The following is an 18,639-nucleotide window of genomic DNA, read 5'->3' as shown; positions in this document are numbered from 1 at the left end:
AATGAAACTGAAGCTATTGCAACTTAAGCTTATTAAAAATACCACTTAAATTAATAGTAATAAATACAACCAAAATGAATCAGAAAACTTAAATTAGTAATTAAAAAAATACTTAAAGTTAACTATTATATTAAGCTCAAAATGAGAGACAAAATGACTAAACACAAAAGTTGACGAAGAATACACAGTATTTGTTCGGCTATTTCAATGCTTTTTACATGCATTATTAAGAGGATTGAACATTATAACATGTTTTTTAATTATACTAAATAGTTAGGCGAAAAATAAAAAAAATTGGGATTTATGATGATTTTGAGAGGTTCGATTAGTTTGATTTTCACAGTTTGGTTATCAAAACACACTTGATATTTCTTTTTTTTTGTGAAGGTTATTAAGAAAGCTGCATTTTGTTTTTTAATTTTTCAATATACTTTACATAATATTTGCAGTTTTTGACAAGTTGCTCTGGGAATTTTAATTTCGTATGCCATTGATATGGGAAATTTTCTTTTTAAAAGTAACCAAACGTAAAAAAGCTACAATAATGACACTTATTTTATATAATATTTTGAGTTAATCTGATAAAAGTGAAAACGTGACACATCTCATGTATCCGAGAGTTTTCTCAAGCCATTGTTAATTTTTTTTTAAAAAATAAGCCTCTTTTGAAACAATGAATTTTGAGTTATTTTTTTTTGTATATATCTAACGCTATAGATATTCTTTCCATAGAACTAATGATGAAGATAAAATGAACACAATAATTTAATTTAAAAGTATAGAAACTTATAAGTATAATAATTTAATTTAAAAGTATAATAATTTATATTAAATATGTCAATCTTTTTAAAAGATATTATTGATAGGGGAAAAAAGTGTCTCTAAAATATGTTATAGAGATTAGATAGTTTGCTAGAACTAGACTAGTATAAAATTTTCTGGAAAAGAAGCCTTAAATATAGCAGAAACAAGATCAATGCACAGACCTATTATTACTGGTTCAATTTTTTTATAAGATGGTCTTAAAATTTGAGGCTGTAAATTGTTTTAAAAAATTTTATTTAGAATTTATTGATGCATTATGTGAAATTAACATCTCTAACCCCCTAGGGGAGCTTTAATCTCAATCGAGAACTAACTAAGGGGGAGGGCAATTTAGATGACGGACATAGAGTTTTGATGAATTTTTTACTCAGAATCGAATGAAATTTCACCATTATCTATAGAACTAATGAATTAAAAGTTATAATTTTAAGGATAAATAGGGTATATTGGATAAATATAGTATATTGGATAAATATAGTAGATTGATGCAGACAAACAAAGTTTTAGATCCTATGAATTTTTTACAATTATCAAATGCACTAAACTCAATTGAGAGGGAAAGCCAATTTATTATTAACAGTTTTAGAAATATTTAATACCTTATTTTGAATAGATTAACTTTCCGATGTATTATTTTCAACAAAAAACAATTAAGATTTAGGTTAATAAGACGAACAGCTTAGAAGTAGTTAAATTTTATTTTAAAACAGCATAAATTTTGACTTGTACCAGTTCACATTTTTGACATTGCTATATAAGCGCTTAAAGTATAGGATTCGGTTAACAGTTTTAGTTGCCTAAATAGAAATCAAAATGCATAAATGGAGGTAAGTCAAAAATTGTACTTTTTATACATTAAACCATTTTAATTCTAATAACTTTAAAATTATTAATTCTATTAATTTGATTTCGATCTCATTGGATTTAGAGTAAAGTAATGCGTGTGATGATACATTTCTAATTTATATAGCTATGTCAAACTCTTTAATATGCATAAGTACAAAAAAGTACCTTTTATGTAGGAAAAATTTTGTAACTTTTGAACTGTTACCGATAGCTCTAGCTGCTTGGTTGAGGTTTTATTCAATTCAACGTAAAAAAAATACATCGGAAGCAATATGTCAGCACCTTTGAGCTGACACATAAAGTTCAACGTCATTTAGTAAGATGTAAACAAGAGAAGAATGAAAAAGAAATAAAGAGAAGTCGTAGAACTGTGTGTTCCATTACACAAAAATAAATAAATAAATAAAACAAAATAGAAGGTACATATGCTAAACATAGCTTCGATTATCAATTGATTATTATTTTCTGCCTAGCCCTGGTCTGAGAAAATGAAAATGTTATTTTAAAATAGATAATATGTTCAAAGTAAGGTATTAAATATTTCGGAAACTGTTAATAAATTCATTTTTATTTGATTTGACTTAGTTTAATCTCATTTTATTAAACCTAAAAAATTCAAACGATCTAAGAATTTGCATGCTTCCGCTGCAATGTAATGATCTATTTATCCATAAATCTACTAATCTATTAGTTGCATCATCATACGTGATACAATTCATGGTGATATGAGCTCACATATGTGAACTCACTCAATTTTATTAAATTAAAAACATTAAATAAAATTTTTAAAAATGCTTACTCACAATAAAGTTTTACCTTCATTTATAAGACATTTCCCTTCATATGCTTTTCGAAACTATCTTAAATCAAAACTAGAAAATTTAAACAAAAAAAAATTTAAACTGTCCCTGGAAATAAACTATCATTATTATATATTTTTGAAAAAATTGATATTTTCAAAAAATATTTCAATATTAATCATAAAATCTAATAACACAATCTATCTCGTTTTGTTCCCATATTAAAATATAACCCTATATACAAATTTATAAAACATCTGCTTACATAATGAACTATTTTCTTACTCAAAACACAACAAATAAGATAATTTAATTTGTGTTAATTAAAGGCAATTATCATACAAAGACAACTAATGACTTTGAACTCTAAACCGAGAAGCCCTCTAACTACTCTGTAATGTAATATATCATTGACAATGCCATTGTCTTAGCTAACATGGATTAAATTTAAACAGAAACTTTGCATAGAATGGCATACTAATTAAAATTTAATCAGATCTTATCGCATTATTGCTAAATTACTTAAATTGCAAATAGTTTAGTTTCTATTTAATTAGTTTCAAAAGGAAGTCTTAAATATTTTCATTTATAATAATTATTCTAAACCCTCACTCCTACAGTTCCGAATGTGTCAGTTTATTAGATTTATTAGAAGCTTTCTTTCATTTATTTGAAATATATCAGCCATCTTTTGCATTATTGTAGCTGTATCTGCTTTAGTTAGATAAAAAGTTAAAAATATATTTAAAAGTGCAGTATCATTATTTCTTTTAACGGGTACTAGATTTATTATAACTAATATAGTAAATTATAATTTTAACTTAGATAAATTTATAAACATCAATATTCATAATTATATTTCTGGTTTGTGGTTTTAGCTTTAAGGTTCTTGCATTTTTAATTAAAGTTTTGTTTTTTTATTTAAACTTATTATACTTGAATTTTGAAAAAAAATGTCTTTAAATATTTTTTATTAAATAGGGAGAGGAGGGATAGAGTGGACGTTTTGAATAACGAATAACATTTTTATTTAAGAGTCAAATTTCCACTGCAAGATATAGTAGATTAGTAATATAGATGCACGCTTCCATGTGCAGTGGCATAATCATTCTGTGAATACTTTAGTAGAAATATTAAAAGAACGTTTTCAAAGTGCAAAAGTACTCTTTCTCTTTACTCTTATAGTAACATATTTTGTTTTCAGATTTTTAGCAAAAGGTGACATGATTTTATAAGTTATACTATTTTTTACTTATTTTTACGCTAAATTTGACTCTGTATACTTTCAATTAACCAGCATTAGGCATAAACAAACGCTAGTCTTCGTTGGACAAACGTGGTAATGAGGCTAGTGTGAAAATATCCACACTGACACCATTCAATTTGCAATGGAAAAAATATGAGTTGGTAACAAATGTAACGCATTTGATGTTATTTATTCTCCAAATTAGTATGATTTTGTAAAATAATATACTTTTGCAATTTGTGGTTTCAATTTCAAGTAAAAAATTTCACATAAACCTTTATAACGCTTCACTGTTTAAAGGTTTTAAGAAAATTTAAAGGAGATGTTTTATAAATTTTCAATATAGATAAATTAAAGAAGAATTTTTGCCATGCATTAAACTAGAAATGAATATTAGATAATTGCACAGTTTTCTCATTTGCGAGCTTCTTCATTGCTCTAGTGAGGGAAATATCTCTAAGCCATGTACTCTGTTGTCTATTCGGACCATTTCCTCCTCACGTTAAAACCATAGTTAGTAAAATTAATTCACCTTAAAAATGGTTCTGTCCTTTCAAATAAAGGAAATCGAATAATGATTTTCAAATGTATTCAATTGCTTTCAAAATGTCTTTTTTAGTAAAGTGAAATATTCTATTACAAATTAGCATTTCTATTAAAACATGCCAATACTTATTCTCCAATAAGGCTTAGATTGAAATTCATTTTTATTTCAGTTTTATATATACCTGAGTTTTAATAGAAGACTGTTTAACAAGTTATTAAGTTCTTCCACATTTTCTGCATAGCTTGTCCACATTAGCCCATGTTGTAAAGCTAATTTTCACTCTTTTTTAAATTGAAAATGTAAAAAATCTGTTTTTCCAGATATAAACCATTCAACCATTGTTAAAAAATACTTCATGAGTTAAAAATTATATTAAACATGTTTTTTTCATATTTGTTTAAAATGTCCTAACTTGCCGCCTCTCCCCTATTTGACTTGAAAATTTTATCTTTTAACTTAATCTTAAGATGTTGTAAAATATACAGTATGTCCCCAAAATTCTTATACGGTATTTGTATAGCATATGAATAAAACAAATGCTATTATCTTATAATTTGGAACTTAAACTTTTTTGAAGTATTAAGAACTTTTGTAAATAGAGGCAAAACTTTTAATGAACAAAAATGCCAGGCATATATTTGGCAGAAGAAGAATGTAGAAAAAAGTGACAGTATTCTTTTATGTTTAGTTTGTTTTGATTTAGTTTGTTTTGGTTTGTTTGAGATTAGTTTGTTTTTTCAAAAAGAGTAACTTTTTATTCGGGAGCAGCCTCATAAACCACTAAATGATCAATTGTGTTCATCATACATTTAAACTTAACAAATGTTAAGAAATCGATGCTTAAATTTAGAAACGCGTCTTTATAAAAATTCGAGGAGCTGCTTCAAAGGACGGAAAATTTTTGCTAGTTCTCGTTGATATGGTTGTTAAAATTTTTGCTAATTTTAAAAACAGAGTATCCGAAGGAATTCATTTGGTCAGAATTCAAAACTATGTACGAAGACAAATATTATTACTATCAGAAAGATGGTGTCTCAGAGCATACTACAAACATCATACAACACTGATATAGATTTAATATTATTGACGTTTTACTTAAATATAAATGATTCCAATCTCTCCGAATCTTAATGTATTGGATTCCTTTGATAATTATTAAAAATAATACAACTTAAAATGCTAATAGTAATAAAAAGTGAATAATGTTAAACGTACAAATTTAATTCAACTTCGAGTTTTATCTAGTGAGAATGTGAACATTATTTTCGGATGCTGTTTCTATTAGTTTTACGAAAAAGCTTGTGAAAAATAAGTAAAAACTAAAATATAGAAATATGGTGGCATGCTTACAGTAAGTATTTTGTGAATAATTTAAACATCATACAACACTGATATAGATTTAATATTATTGACGTTTTACTTAAATATAAATGATTCCAATCTCTCCGAATCTTAATCTATTGGATTCCTTTGATAATTATTAAAAATAATACAACTCAAAATGCTAATAGTAATAAAAAGTGAATAATGTTAAACGTACAAATTTAATTCAACTTCGAGTTTTATCTAGTGAGAATGCGAACATTTTTTTCGGATGCTGTTTCTATTAGTTTTACGAAAAAGCTTGTAAAAAATAAGTAAAAATTGAAATATAGAAATATGGCGGCATGCTTACAGTAAGTATTTTGTGAATAATTTTGTTACTTTTGCTGTACATAGAAACAAATTAGTTTTAGCATGTAAATATTTCTTTCAAGTTGCATAAGAACATAATATTATACACCCAGTGAACCTTTTATGTTTGTTTTTAAACCAATCTATACATACCTGTCTTTCTCAAAAGATATTCACATTGTTAGTTTTATTTATTAATTAAAATATAATATCCTTTTTTATAAGAAATGAAATATTTTAATAATTGCATGATAGTACAAGCAGATTCTTTCTGCGAGAAATTGAAAACAGAATTCATACTTTTATCAGAAATTGAGAAGAGAATTTACTTTCTTTTATTAGATATTGAAAGAGAAAAGTCTTAAATAACGAGAATAAGAAGAAGATAAAGTAGTGCTTTTCTAACTTATTTGTTTGAAATATTTCTATTTTCAAACATGCTTATTTTTTCTCCATTTCTCTTACTACAATTTATTTTTCGAAAAATAAGAATGCACGTTTTACATGCAAACGAAATATTTTGTAAGTTTTTGGAATCTTTAAACTATACTTGTATATACTCCATGTTTATTGGTTAAAAATTAATCAAGCAATCATATGTTAAATGTAATGCAAAATACTCATATTTAAATAAATAACTTAATAAGAAACTTTTTTAATTTTGAATTAAAAGTAAACTTTTCTTTCGAAATAGCTGTTTTTGAAATAAAGGCCGAGTAAATTGACAGCTATTTATAAGCATTTTATTTCTATGATTAAAATATAATTCTTGGAATTGCTTCAATGCTAAGGATTATTATAAATAAGACAATTATTAAATGGACTTTCAGAGTTACTCGAAATAAGTTAAAATATAAAATGTAAATTGCAGTTACTATAAATGAATTCATGACAAAAATGTTATTTTTAGTTGAAGCACCAAAATGTTAAAAATTTAAAATTTCTGAAGTCAAAAGATATTTATTGCAAGAAACGGGTAAAAAAAAATTTTTGTTGCTTTTTATGAGCAACGATTTTAATTTTTTTGAGGAATTATACTGTTTTAAAATTAAAAAAAAAAAAGTAATATGTAACGATTTTATTTTAACGGATAACAATGCATGACAATTTTGAGCTAATTTTTTCGTCAGTTTTTTGAAATGTGAAGATATTTGTCAAATCTCCAGATTTGAACTTTATACATCATGTCTGGATCACTCTAATAAAACACTTGAAATTTGTAACCCTTTTCCAGCAACCATGCAAGTCTTGAAAACTGAATTGCTGAATGAGTGGTACACATTGTTACAGAAATATCTAAACAGTACAATTTCTTGTATGGAATCCCAGTGTGAGCCCTGCATATTTTTGAGAGTTCAAGAAGAGTCCAAATCCATTATTAACTTTCTTTTTGTTCTATTCTGAGATCAGTGTCTCATACCTTCCGACTCCAATGCGTTCTATGCTCGAGCATACGTGAGCAATTTTTGTTTCCCCTATATCAATTTATCTTCTAACCAAACTTACCTTTGAAAAATCTGGAGTTATTGATAAAAAAAGAAAATAAATTTTCTAAATTTTGAATACCCGTGTATCTTAAAAAAAGAATTAAATTTTAAATATTAAGTAAATTAAAAACGAAATGAACTGAAGTTGCTGTAGGCGTAAAATTCTCATGGATCATAGCGGTTTTTAAATCCATTATGTATTCTTACTTTCCGTTTTTCATTTTCATGCAAACTAGCTATTTTAGAAATATGATTTAAGACTTATTTAGGCTTAGAAATATGACTGAAAGCAGATTTTAAATGTATCACTTAAGTAATCATACATAACCATTATGCTCAAACTGAACTTATTTAGGTGTTTTTCAAATCAGTTGAAAATATGGACTGTCTCTAAAAAATATTTAAATTTCAGATATAAAGTATAAATATATATGTTCCTATATCCTATATCTTTACAAAATAAATCAAAAATGATTCATAATCTTACCAAAACAATGTGAATAGATAATGGGATAAAATATACAATAATAACAAGTATTTTGAAAAATGATGTTTTCTGGAGTAACTCTTATATTTCAAAAGTTGAAAAATTTAATCTTGAAAGTGAATTTTACTAGATTTAACATGGCATGAATAAAACTGATTTCATCTATAAACCAAATATTTGGCTTAAGTCCAATATTGACATTCTGTATTTCATTTGATTTGTTGTACAAGATGCGATTTTAAAAAAAGAAACGAAACACACGCTTTAAATCAATAGATATTGAATGAAAAGCTTGCAAAAATTTATGTTGTATGCAAATAACGAATTTTGAACTGAAACTATCTTGCAAGCAGCTCTTAATGAAATATTTCCCGATTTTTTGACACCGATAGACTCCAAGGAATCAATATTAAGAAAGTGAATAAAATCACGGAAGAAAAGTTTTTGAAACATTGAGTAGAAAGTTTCCAAAATAATTATTCGTTGCGTAAGTTAATTAATTGCATCTGTCAGGATGAAACTAAGTTTCTTTTCCTCTCTATATAATAGTTTATTAGCCAAGCTGTATCAAAGAAATAAGGCTCTAAAATCAAATTATATTTATTTATAAGAGCGTTCAATTTTCAAAATATGTTTTAATTTAGTGCTCTATTATCATGAATCAGTACGTATTTAATTGATGTATTCACTTGATGCATGATTATTTAATTAAATATTTATAAGTGATGAATATTTAACTAGTACATATTCTATGGTTAAATATTGTTCATCGGCCTTTTTCTAATTGATATCTATATAATGCCTAAATATTTCAGTAAATGGTTATAATGAGAACAGGGGGCAAATCAAGACCCCCTGAATAACTTTTGATCTAATTATTGGATTTTCATGTTCTAAGACTCAATTTTAATGGAACGAGAGAGGGACTTCAAATATGATAATAAATTACTGCAGACGATATTTTAAGTTACGAATGTAAAAAAAATGTATAGCTTATAATTCAAAATTTTTTGACTAGTATTAAATAAAATAATAAAAAAATAATAAATATTTACTAAAGGTTATATTTTGTACTGAATTATCTTTGGATAAACGAATTTCATAATTATTAAAAGTTATTAATTTTAAAAAGTTCTGGAGATATGTTGAAATACGCAAAAAGTAAAATTAATATAAAGGTGCTCCAAACTTGGACCGCTCACCTGATCAAACTATTGGAATCATATTTCCCAAATCACGGTTATCCCTTCTATTCTGCAGTCAGAAATCCTCATCCGTCGAAAAAAAGTTATGCTTATTCAGAGGAAGTACATTTTTGCGACAGATTTCGTAACTCAAAATATCGTCTTCAGTAATTAATTAGCACATTTGAGGTAACCCTCAGATCTTAAATATTGTGTCCTAGAAAGTGAAGATCCGATCATTAGATTAATAGTTATTCCCAGTGGTCCATTTTTTATTTTGCGCACTGTACATAACCAATGATTTATCAGTTATATTGGGCTAAAATCAATGAATAATTAAATGGCGTATGATTATTTAATAAGATGGTTAATAGTATTTCGTGTAATTATACAAATTGCATTATATTTTGCTTTAAAAAAATAAGCTAAGAGCACCAAATAAATCTTGACAGTAAAGATTAAGAGGACTGTCGTTTCAACTCAACATTTTTTATTTTATTTTATGACAGTCGATGAACAGTCAACCCAATTTTATGGGTTTACGACTGCTAATGTTCTACTACGTAGCCTTGAAATTTTGAACACAATCCGGAAAACAAGGGAACTCCTGGATCGAGTATTGGGTGAAATTTGCCTTCGTGGAGAACTTTTGGATGGAGCTAACCCAAATTTGCGTTACATGTAGAGGAAGACCACGAGAACCTTCTACGGTCAGCCTGACGGCAAGGGGGCTCTAACCCATAATCCTTCTACTACTGAGGATATCTCACGTCAGCACTGCGGTCGGTGCGAGCCGGGTGCGGAATTCGCATCGACTTGGATTCGAACCTGGTTCGCCTCAATGGAAGGCGAATACTCTATCCCCTGAGCCATCGCGACTCAACTCAAGCATTTGCAAAATCTTAACAAATTATTATAGATCCAGTAATTTTTGTAGGGTATAATTATGATATAATTTAAGAAATGAAAGCTATGAAATGGCAGATAAAACTAACTCATGCTTGAGCTGTATTTTTTTTGAAATTGAATCAAACAAAATAAAACTTTTTGTCAAACATATTTAAAGCTAAGGTTGAATGTTAATTTAGGTATATTTTAGAGTAAATAAATGGTTCTTTACAGTAAACTTGAAATTTTGAACAAAGACATTGAAAATGGTTGTGGTTTGCGAGATAATATTAAAATATTTCATGATATTTATAACGCTAATTCAATTATTAAAACTTTATTTTCTTGAATTATGTTTATATTTTAGGTCCACAATGCAAATTTTTATCATATTTTAAATTTCACTTGATAAGTAAGTATGTTTTAAAAAATGTTTTCAGAAAAGTAAGAATTTATGTTTTAAGGAAATTGCCAACTAATAAATTGCAATATTTGATTTAAAATTTTATTGTTTTTATTATCAAATAAATTCAAAAAGCAAATTATCAATCAATGCAGAAAATAACTATCCATCAAACAAAACTGTAAAAAAAATTAAAATAATAATTTATGTTTGGTTTTCAAATGAGAAATATATTAACCACAACTTCAAAATATGTAACAACACAAATTTAAAAAAAACAACACCTTTTTATGCAGTAATAACTCTTTTAGGAAAACTCCATTTGTTTTTCTAACTCAATTCCATATCTGAACAATGAAAACAAAAAATTCTAAAAAGTGAAAAATACGATAATTATTTTCGTTCAGGAATGGCGAAATCCGTATTTTCAATTTGTCGAATACATTTTTGAATAAAAACTGAGGTAAATTTTTAATGACTGCGTGTTGACTAACTAGTAAACTAGGCTGAATGAAAGCAGAATATTCAAAAAGAATATTCAGAATAAATACGGCACTGCCTATTTTGTGGTGCTTAATGATAATTTAATTCATAACTATTTTCCATCAAAATTAAGAGCAAAAATGCATGATTCATTTCTTTCTTCTTCTAATTAATTCCGAAATTAGAGTAAGTAAATTTTCATAAAATTCTAAAGTGCTTTTAAAAATGAAAGATAGCATTTAATCATATTTATAATCAAAATTTATATGTCTGATAATAAATTGATTTAATAAACGTCAATAAGAGTTTTAATATTTAGTAGGAAATTTAAGTTCACATATTGGAGAATTTTTAAAATTATTGAAGATGTGCTATGTTTATTCATCTCTTCAGCTGAAAGATTGTCTCAAATATCTGTTTAGTTCATCAAAAAAAGGAAAAATGTTATAAGTTTTAAAAAGAAATCATACTGAAACTGAAAAATTTAGGAAGGATGTACACTGAGCAGTTAATTTGTTATAACCGCAAGAAAGTTGAACTATTCTGACACAGGGTTTTCGTTAAAGAGTTTGTACAATGCTAAAAGGAATTAGGACATTTATTTCGTGAGTATGGTATTCTCAATAAGACATCATGTCTAAACATCATTGTTGATCAAATATATCTTGGAACGCTGACGATTTATTCGGGTGATGTGCACTTTCAGCAAGATTATGACATCTTGTATGAGAATTGATTTGAGATACAGGGTATATCTTTACTGTGTTGGTCACTATAAACCCTGGATCTCAATCGCATCTATGAGAAGTTGAAAAAGCCTTCCATCATCTGTATTTAAAACCATCTACTGTAAAAAAACCATCTAAGTAAAAAATATCAAGGAAACATGGAAAATAATAAAGATTAATTAAACAGGAAGAAAATAAATTATTAAAATAAATAAATTTTTGAAAATATTTTCAAAAAATATTTTGAAAGCACTCCTTTTTGCTGATATAATCGTGTGAGCTGATGAAAAGATTCTATATTTTCATTATTTTGTTTTCCGGATATTTTATATTTTTTAAATTTTTTTTTAATAGTATTATATTTTAATAATTTTTCTTCGTCTCTTTTCATTAATCTTTATTATTTTCCATTTTTTCTCTCCATTTTAAACTTATTTTATGAGTTCTATACACTTGCTTTTATACGCAGTAAATAAAACTTATTAATTTTTTTAATTTTCTTCGTTTTTCTCTTTTTTCTTTTTGTGCTGTATATATATATATATATATATATATATATATATATATATATATATATATATATATATATATATATATATATATATATATATATATATATATATATTCACATTGGAATGACAAATTGATCTTTTGGAAATGAAAAATGTATAATGTCTCCTGAAAGAGATTATACATTAAACACATTAATATATGAAAATAGTTTCATTGTTTCATTAGTCTAATTAAATTCTTGATCAACTTCTAGAAGTGTATAAATATTTAATAGAAAGTAAAAAAGTTTTATGTTCTTTTCAAGAATGTAATTCCGATCTATTAAACCAGTATTCTATTTATAATGGTGAGTCTTTTGAGAGTGTCACGTACAGGTATGTTTACGTTAAGTTCTTCCAAAGTTTCCCCAAACCGCACGTATTCTATTAAGGTATTGTAACACGTTTAAGCTCAAACAATCTCATAACTCTCCTTTGAAGTTTTTCCTTACTTAAATGAGTCATAAAAAGTTTTTGGTAAACAGTTACAACTAGTTATTTAAAATATAGTATTTCATTCTCGAATAAAAACTAAATAATAATTAGTCTCAAGTTTTATGAGTATTTTATTCATTAATGATTGTCATGGTCACGATATTTGGTTAATTTAAAAAAAAAAATCGGTATTACTGTATATCTTTGCAAAAAGTATCATGTTTGAAATTTCATTTTTTTTTAATATTTTAAAACTGATTTTGGGCCTCTGACTTGTCAAAGATTTTGAACTATATTTTTGTTGAAGCTTTATTGCATACATTATATATCTTCAAAAAAATTTATTTTCAATTTTCTTATGCATTTGGGAATGGTTGGAGAGGTTTGTCATTCTAATAAAGAAGGTGCGCGAAGTGTTACAGATCAATCGGCGTGAATGTTTAACTTTTTTTTAGGTTTTTAGGTTACTAATTTTCAGGTTTTGAAATATTTAAAATCAGTTTAGGTTTTGAAATATTCTTATATATATGTTGTTGTTGTTGTTAATTTACGTTGCACTAGAGCTGCACAATGGGCTATTGGCGACGGTCTGGGAAACATCCCGGAGGATGATCCGAAGACATGCCATCACAATTTTGATCCTCTGCGGAGGGGATGGCACCCCCGCTTCGGTAGCCCGACAACCTGCGAGCGAAGTCGAGAACTTTACGGTAGCACAGTTTAACGAGGACCAATACCGCACATCCTCGGTCCCTACGCAGACTGATCCAAGTGGTCACCCACCCGCACACTGACCGCAGCCAGTGATGCTTGACTTCGGTGATCTGCTGGGAACCGTGTCTTAACGATCAGTTCACTGCGGGACCTTATATATATGTATATAATTTATTGCTTCTATGTTAAAGTAATTGTTAAGGTATAAATCTTTTAAAACTACAATTTTTACCTTCAATATATTGTCAAGTATAATTCACCCAGCAGACAAATAGACTATAAAAGGACTCTATTTGAAGGCTTTTATCTTTAATCTGAAACTCTATTTCTTACGTTTTAAGCAGCTAAATTTAAAAGATTAGATTATAAATTCGAATTCGTAATAATTCTGCATAGATTCTGCATAACTCTGCATAGATTTGCATTATAAAAGTATTTCTTTTTCTTTTTAAATGACAGTTGATTTTCTGAATTTGAAGTCCAATGCTTAATCGATGTCTTGCAACCATCTTACAAGTAATTTTTCTAACGTTGTTATTTATCGTACATTTGGCGAAATTTCTGTAATTCTTTGCAATGTTTTTTAATCTAAACTTACTTTTTCAGTATTCTATAACCAAAAATTCTATAACCAATGCCAAATACATAAAATGTTATTGTACATAATTTTGAAACAAAATAATAATAATAGTATTAAGAATAATAAACTATATAAAAAATCAGCTTTATTTTCGTGTGACACTTCGATTATCTTCCTTGTAAGGATTAATAAATTTGAATTATACCATTTCAATCGGAAAAACTATTAAAATAAATTATTGATAACCAGTTAGTTCAAATACAACTAATCAGGTTCTGATTCCTGTCCTGTTCGTTCGTTTTTAGTTGTACATGCTGGTTTCTATTTAATGGTCATTTTGCTAGACCATTGTTTGCTAAGCTATTAATTTTTTTAAATTAGTGAACTGATTAAAATTTTACCTATTGTAAGTAGAGACCTCTTATTTTAAGTGTCAGTTTTTAAAAATTGCGATTAGAAATTTTTTAATGAATTTTTATGTAATAAATATTTAAAAAAATTAACCTGGCTTTTTATTGTAAGATGCTTTTTTTTAAATTTCTAAGTTTTTTTTGTTTATCACTTGAATTTTAATTTAAGTAAATGATTTTAATAGACTTTAACTTGTGTGTATTTGATTAGTGTGTAGTTAAGACAGTAAAACCTGATTCCTGCATAATGACACAATGGAATAATGCGGGATTTTAGAAATAACGTAAAACAGTGAAGACACGATTTTACTTTTTAGAAGGGGTTTATTTTCAAGAAACACTCTCACGTAAACAAACAAAAAAACTACAAAAATATCACTTTTTTTTATTACACAGCAGGTTAAACACATCAAAAAATTTCTCTGAAAATTAAATGAATTTATAATATTTAAGAATTTTTAAAAAGAATATAAATTTTCGTGCAAATGATTTTATAAATGATATTTTCATTAATCATGTCTTATCAATCGATTCAAAATTTTTGATTTCAGTAAAATTTTGATTTTGTCGAATAATTTATGCAAGTAAATAATACTACAGCAATTGTTTATAAACTATGCGAAATTTGAAACATACGTTAAGTATGTTTCAAATGTTAAGTATGTCAGTCTTTTATACCCAATCTGCCTATACGAAAAGTGTCACGGTACATTAACTCCCATAAATACGGAATATTTAATGAGCACATATATTTTTTTTATCCAAAATTCATTAATAAATCGAAGCGATACAACCCTTATCAATTTGTGATTCTAAAGTCTTCATCTTTGGTATCTTTGGAGGAAAATATTTCTACTCTACCTTTTCCCTCTAAGATACCTGTCTTGGTCAGCAGTCCATGTTGCGGCATTTGGGAAAGACCAGCTAATCAATAAAGTTGGTCCTTCTAGCTCCGACGTATGCCAGCCGATAGATGGCAGCAGAAGCAGACTTAGCCAGGAGCAGAATTCTTAGTTTAGGGCTGATTTCAGAGAGCGCCGGTCCATAACGGAGTCCCTGGGCTCCCTTGTCTTCCGCAGGATTACCTCCGATCTGGTGACCCGGATGCGATAGATAGAGCAGGTACGGATCTCATGTTATTCTCAAAGGAAAATATCGATTTTGATTTTTCGATACTCGCCATCGTCTTCCTAGCGATTATCGCTTTTTCCTCTTTTTGTTCTCTTTCTTGTAAAATCTGCAGTCGGACCGCAACTCTAAATCGATAGAGAGGAACAATTAAATCTCCCTTTCGAATAATCGATAAGGAAGAAGATAAACATTGCCACTCGAAAAAAAAAAATCTGTTAATCCCTCAGCATCAAAGGGTCTCTAAGACAATGCGGGAAAAATAAGCTACCAGTTCGCTCTCTAGCATTGACATTTAAGTTTGTGACTGAAGGTTTTTATTTTTGATTGAAACAGAAAATTAGTTAGTAATAACATTTAATTGGATCAAATGATTTTATCAACTGTATTAATAAATTGTTTAGAATTATATTAAAATTAGTGTTAGCAAATCATTTGAAATTAATTTAACATTAGTATTAAAAAAATCGCTTGGAAACTAGCTTTCAGAAATTGTTTCAAATTAGGTATTTTAATTAACGGTTAATAAATATTAATTTTGATTAAAACGTCAAATTAAAATTCATTTAACTGAAGTAGATTTGACAACTTTAATCATTTTCAAAGTTTTGTTGAATTAGTATTGAAAAACTGTTCGGAATCTTTTTATGACAGTATCAGAAAATGATCATTCGATAATAAAGAAAAAATCTCCAGTAAAAAGGAGAAATGTTGTTATTGTTTAATGTTTTAGACTGTTTTTAAAATTAAATTTGTTTAATTATTTAAAAAAAATAATGAAATAGTACTAGTATTTCTTTGTTTTATAGTCTAATTATGGGATTTTTCGTATAAAAGTGAGCTAAAATTGTTGAAAATGATATTGGTATAGAAATTTTATTTTTCACAATAGTATTTCAAAAAAAAATTACGACCTATTATGTTTAAACATGCATCGAAAACAATTTTTTTCAGCATTTTCAATGAAAATAAGGATAATAATCAATTGTTCCAAAAACGTGTTAAATGTTGTTTTCATTGTCTTATTTAACATTTAAACATTAGAAATTTTGTATGAAATATATGGTATCTAAACTCATCGACAAATTTTTTGTGTTCTTTTTTACATTTCTTAGAGAAATTTAAAAAATTAAGCGTAAAATTAGCTATGGCCTATAGCACTATTAAATAATAGCTGATTGTTGATTGTAAGTTAAATTTTAACTAACGTGAAAATGTTATAATTTGTTCAGTTTCATTTATTTATAATTTAGCATTTAGCATTACATACAAAAGTAGTAAAATCAATTATAAATAAAAGTCACATTTGAAATTGTGAATTAAAGTTACAATTAATTTTAGTAATGTTTTTTTATGAGCTTATTGATTGCTATATTCAATGTAATCAAAGATGATATTATAAAATTTCTTAATTAATTTTTTTAAATTAGTTTTTTTAAGGATTTCTTTTGCAAAACTGTTCGGTTTATTTAAGCTATTGGCAAATAGTTTTGTTATGAAACTATCATGAATTATAACTTAAATAATAATTAAATATTGGTTAATTGTTGCAAAGAATCAAAATAGTTTTATTGTTTTGAACTGAATATAACATAATTAATAAAAACAATAGAATCAATTATAAATAAAAGCTATTATTTAATTTTTCATTCAAAGTTTCAAATGATTTCAACAATGTCTTAAATTATTTTTGAACAAATTATTTGCAAAGTTAAGCGTAAGAAATATTAAAAGTTCAAAATACAGTTATTTATTTTTAAAAGTTTCTTTAAACAAAATTCTGATAAATTCATAAAATGTTTGGTTTAGTGAAGCTATTGTCAAACAATTTTGCACATGAGGTATATCATATTAAAGCGAAATGTTGTGTAGAATACAATCGAGCGCTCTATCACTCCGCTTGGTCGCATCTGATGGTAGTAAATATCATCATTTCTGAGAACTATTGTTTTGAAAACAAATGAACGCACATCTTTCAAAATGTTCGTAGTTTTTAATTGTCTATTCTTGGGTAAAGCAATTTCTAACAAAGTTGTAGGACTCAGTCACGAAACTGTCTTGCAACTGACACAAAGATACTGCCTTTTGATCTTTGATTGGATCTTTATGAAAATCATGTTTTTATTCTTTATAACTGAAGCAATTTTTTTGCCTATCAAAGAAATGAAAAACAATGGTTTTTACCCTCTTCTTAAATCTGAAGTAAGAATTACCATATTTTGAATATATTACTTTATATTTAGTTTCTTAAAAAGGAAATAAAAATCTCGTATTTTGAAAGTATTTTTAAGAAGTGTTTAAAATTAGGTGTCGTCATAACTCGAAGTTTAGTTAGTTTAATCATATTTATTTATTCATATGATTAAAAAAAAATTATTAATTCAAAAAAGAGATTACGAAACTAGATTACACATTTTAATCTTAATTATTCAACACGATGTTTTTACTTGAAATAAAACATTACTTTATTTCTTGTTATTGAATCCACACAGATATTTCTTTTTAATGTTTGAATGAATCTTTATTATTTAAAAGTAAAAGAGAATTAAAGAAATTATTTCGCTCATTTCTAACTTGTTGTTAATTTTGAAGTAAGAAATACCATATTTTAAATACATTCTGAGTGAAAGGAAATAAAAATCTTGTAATTTAGATAACTTTCTCTATTTGTTCATTAAAATTTATATTTGAAGGAGATCTTTCTAAGACTATCACAAAGATAATGCCTTTTGAGTTATATGAAAATTATATTTTTATTCTTTACGTGATTGAAACATATTTTCTCTCTCCTCTTAGAATGACAAAACAATGATTTTACTCTTTTGCTAGGTTTGAATTAAAAATAACTATATTTTGAATACCTTTTTTCATACATTTATTTATTAGATTAAAAGGAAATTAAAATCCTATACTTTTAAAAACTCCTTGAAGTATCTTTAAGAAGCATTTAAATCAATGCGCGATATAACTCTAAGTTACTTATGACTTTTTTATTCATTAAAATATATATTTGCAAGAGATCTGCCATGTAACTGGCATAAAGTTACTGCTTTTTGATCTTAATGAAAATGATCTTTATGAAAAGGATCTTTTTGTTATTTTATAACTTAAGCAATTTTTTCGTGCTTCATAGAATGCAAAGCAATGGTTTTCACCCTGTTGTTAGGCTTGAAATAAGAATTACCATATTTTGATTATGTTATTTTATATTTAGTTTGAAATA

General features: G+C 26.6%; 1 protein-coding gene across 2 annotated transcripts in view; it reads left to right on the top strand.

Moving 5' to 3' along the window:
• The window catches only part of LOC107456709 (poly(rC)-binding protein 3), a 128,295-nt gene that overhangs the window by 9,189 nt on the left and 100,467 nt on the right, over nucleotides 1–18,639 (top strand). The window contains exon 1 of one of the 2 annotated variants that reach the window (XM_016074646.4): nucleotides 15,260–15,410. The exons of the other annotated variant lie outside the window; for it this stretch is intronic. The gene's annotated coding sequence lies outside the window, so the exon portion shown is untranslated. Of the gene's footprint in view, nucleotides 1–15,259; nucleotides 15,411–18,639 lie in introns of those variants that run through there. 2 annotated transcript variants of the gene reach the window in all.

This window comes from Parasteatoda tepidariorum, chromosome 11, assembly GCF_982258835.1.
Source record: "Parasteatoda tepidariorum strain Cologne lab strain chromosome 11, Ptep-v5.0, whole genome shotgun sequence".
NCBI classification, from domain to species: domain Eukaryota; kingdom Metazoa; phylum Arthropoda; class Arachnida; order Araneae; family Theridiidae; genus Parasteatoda; species Parasteatoda tepidariorum.
Note: the sequence above shows the minus strand (reverse complement) of the source record. Positions and strands in the feature narration are given on the sequence as shown.